We start from the raw sequence: 4,319 nt of genomic DNA, 5'->3' as shown, positions 1-4,319 counted from the left end.
TAATCTTCAGTGTGAATCAGAAGTCTTCATAGTAATTTGATGTATTTGAAAGGAAGAGGTTCTGTGTGCAACACAGAGCTCCCTTTTAACTTCTAAACTTTTAATTGTCCCACACAACACTCTCGGGATAGGCACAGGTAAAGAGTAAAGCTCCTTCAATACTGCCCCTCTCAAACATTCCAGAGCACAGAGAACATGGGTTAGATATAAATACATCTCTACTGTTTTGAGCAGGATCACAACTGGGTGACAAACGAAAAAAGAAATAAAGTTCCCTTCTCACTACCATGGGTGTATTTGACAAGACAGTCACATAAAGGTAAATCTTCCTCTACACTGCCCTGTCACAGACTCTCAGTTTGGGGACAAAACAAGTTAGTAAAGAGCAAAATACTGTCCTGCTAACATTAACAGGACAGGCACTGACTGTTTTAGACACAGAGAAGTCCTGTTTCTGGAGAGGAAATATCTGGAGTGAATGTCTTTGAACTAGTTTGAAACATTCTGCAGAACAGTCAGTGAATCAACAAGCAAATGCTGGAAACCAGTTTTTGCATTCAAGTGTGAACCCTTAGCCCGAGTTGCATTCTCCAATTTCAGAACCTTACAATTGGTTGATTGTGAATGAGACGAGGAACAAGAATGAGGACAGAAGTACTCTCGATTCTGTGAATGTATGTCAGAGCATTGCCTGGGGTGTTGGATATATATATATAATATGATTTACCAGCACGCTCTCTAAATTAAGAGTACACCATTGAGCAGAATGAGAAGTGACATCCCTGCTGTGAATTGCTCCTTTCCACTACAAGCTTCATTCACCATTGCAAAGATGGTGCCACTTGTGGCTTCAGCTGTGTTGTCAATCCTCTCTTAGTTTCCTCCTCCCTCATTTTGTTTGAGGAATGTATTCTCAGGATCTGAGTTCACTGGCAGGCCTGGTATTTATTACTCATCTTGAGGTTCCCTTGGTGCTGATGATAAACTGCCTCCCTGACCCATTGTGAAGTTTGTTTCAATGCAACTGAATAACTGTTTCAGAGGTAAGTTAATCATGGCTGTGTAACACTGCTGTCATTTAAAGGTAATTGTTGTCTTGAAAGAAATGGCAAAACAGTTGAGGTTTTGACCATCTTTCAAATTCAAGTTCTCAGAGATGAGCGTTAAATATGAATTTTGTGTTTATCAATCTCAGTGTAGTCATTTCTCTAGTCGTTCCTGAGGACAGTAGTAGTAGTCATACTTTATAGATCCTGGGGGAAATTGGTTTTCGTTACAGTTGCACCATAAATAATAAATAGTAATAAAACCGTAAATAGTTAAATAGTAATATGTAAATTATGTCAGTAAATTATGAAATAAGTCCAGGACCAGCCTATTGGCTCAGGGTGTCTAACCCTCCAAGGGAGGAGTTGTAAAGTTTGGTGGCCACAGGCAGGAATGACTTAATATGACGCTCAGTGTTGCATCTCAGTGGAATGAGTCTCTGGCTGAATGTACTCCTGTGCCCAACCAGTACATTATGTAGTGGATGGGAGACATTGTCCAAGATGGCATGCAAATTAGACAGCATCCTCTTTTCAGACACCACTGTGAGAGAGTCCAGTTCCATTCCCACATCACTGGCCTTACGAATGAGTTTGTTGATTCTGTTGGAGTCTGCTACCCTCAGCCTGCTGCCCCAGCACACAACACCAAACATGATGGCACTGGCCACCACAGACTCGTAGAACATCCTCAGCATCGTCCGGCAGATGTTAAAGGACTTCAGTCTCCTCAGGAAATAGAGACGGCTCTGACCCTTCTTGTAGACAGCCTCAGTGTTCTTTGACCAGTCCAGTTTATTGTCAATTCTTATCCCCAGGTATTTGTAATCCTCCACCATGTCCACACTGACACCCTGGATGGAAACAGGGGTCACTGGTACCTTAACTCTCTTCAGGTTTACCACCAGCTCCTTATACCTATACCTATACCTCCTAGTGGACATTTCCTGAGAGGCTGTAGGTGGAAGCAGGGAGGAAGGTGACGCGTGATGTGTGTGGTATGCTGTGTTTTATTCTCAACAGTAATTATGTGTCCCATTGATTTGGGGCTGTTAAAGCAATATACCTTATCGTGAACAACCCTGGTAAGAGGTATTAGTGCAGGGAAAGCTTGGTCATAGCTAAATTCAAGATGAATGTTTTAAAATCAAAGTCTTAGCTAAATAGAATGTAAGATTTGTTAAGAAGCATGGTTAATGTGAAAATAGGATTTGGTGTAACTTAGGACATGGGCAAATCACTTTTCCATGGTCTTAGTTTTAAGGTGTATTAGACGAGTTGGTCAGACAAGAGCATATTGATATAGTCAAGTCTAAAGATAACAAAAGATTGGATGGATGTTGAGGTTTGCATAGAACTTGACATTGGCAGAGAAATAAAAGATTTTTTTTTGAAGGAATGTACTTTAAACCAATATTGCATTCAAAAGCAACACTTGCAGAATTTAGGTACTATATGTTGTGTTGTAATTTAGCAGGGGCTGCATGATTGTGAAACCATTTGAAGTGGGACCTTTTATCTTAAAGCGTGCCCTGCTACACATTGTGATTGCTGACTCAGTTGCCATGTGTATTATGACAGATATCATCAGTTCTTTGGCAGTAATCTGAGATTTAAAAAGATAGTGACTGGTCTAATAGTGACGAAAATTTCACTTGGCATTGCAGGTCAGGATTTTTTCCCCCTCATTCACACTTGGGAAGGATACTCCCAGGCTGTGATGGGACTCTGTCCACTATGGCTCAGTGGATAGCACCTAACTTCAGAGTCATGGATTCTAAACCTACTTCAAAGACCCATACTCAATGAAGGGACGCAGGGATTGCAGCACTGTCTTAAGGTGCTGATATTCAGGTCAGCAGTTAAATTCTCATCTCATTTACTTCCTCCACTATACAGTAGTATAAGAGATCTTGTGTACACTATTAAAGAATAGCCCTACTTAGGTCAACACTTATTGCTGAGAAAACAACACTGGGGGAAAAAAACAATAATTTGGTCAGTTTCTCAATGTTGGTTGTGTAGCAGTTGTGCACAAAATGGCTGCTCTGCTTCCAAATTTACAAGAGTGACTGCCTTCTGAAACTAAAGTACTATAATGGCCATAATCTCAGCAATGTTTTCTGGACTCAGCAACAAGTTCTGTTCGGACTGGATGCTTCTCCTGGGAGGGGTAGAGATGCATAAGAGTTCAAATCCCATTCGGGCCTACAGAGAACCTTGCCTTTGTACTTGCATCACTTAGTCAATTTAACTGCCAATGTTGTGTCCTAGGATTATTAACTGGGCTACAGTTATTGATTATTTCCTCTAATTAGCAGCTCAAGCCACACCCTCCTCACTGCAGTGGGTAAAATAAGAGGTGGAAAAGCATATAATGTAAGGTCATCTCTCTTAAAAGGAAATAGAAGATCTTGAGATTAATTTGCAATTTGTTTTAATGGTCTTGCAAGTTTTTTTCCCTGTGCAAAGTACCTTAAATTGTCCTTTCTGCTTTCAGTCTATTAATGAAAGAGAGATTTCCAGCTCGCATGCAACGAGGCTAAGGTTATTACCTACTGCGGGGAAATGTGTCACGAGGATTGAACATAGAGGTGAGGCCACGTGTGCAACCTCTCTTCCGCACTGCCATTGGGCTGATGTTACCTATTGCAGAGTTGCTGAGGGCCACGTGTAAGCTAAAAAGAAATGGGTTTTGTTGGAGAGTCCCTTGGGCTGATAAATGTAAAAGCTCCTGCTTTCATTGCTTCCAGGCAAAAGAAAGAGTGTGCATCCAGCGTCTTACTTTGCATTACAGACAGTGAAACTGAGTTACTGTTGTAATATGGGGAACACAGCACCCAAATTCTGCAAACTGTATCATGATGGCCAGATGTCTTTTTGTTTTCTTTTGCTGATGATGGCAATGAATATTGTCCAAGATACTATTTCTGTGATCTTTGTGTGATCTTTCAGGTATCCCCAAAAGAGCTGATGTCTCTTTAGAATTAAGATAGAGTCCAAGCCAGCAGCACTCCCACAATGTTGTACCAGAGCAGCAAGCTGAATTTTCTGCTTGTGCTTGTATGGTAATAACATTCTGGTGCAGCGGCAGGAGTGCTACACATTGAAACTTGATTAACTCCAATTGAACCAAATGCCCCTCTCCCCCTTGACGGTTTGGTTTGAGAATAAAACAACAAAAATGTAGAAAGTTTAGAGAACTCCTAAGGATGCAGGCTAGACACTGGCCCCTCATTTCTGAAATTTGAATCCAAATCAAGCATAGGATGA

The sequence above is a fragment of the Mobula birostris genome, chromosome 26 (genome assembly GCF_030028105.1).
Source record: "Mobula birostris isolate sMobBir1 chromosome 26, sMobBir1.hap1, whole genome shotgun sequence".
Lineage (NCBI taxonomy): Eukaryota > Metazoa > Chordata > Chondrichthyes > Myliobatiformes > Myliobatidae > Mobula > Mobula birostris.
Note: the sequence above shows the minus strand (reverse complement) of the source record.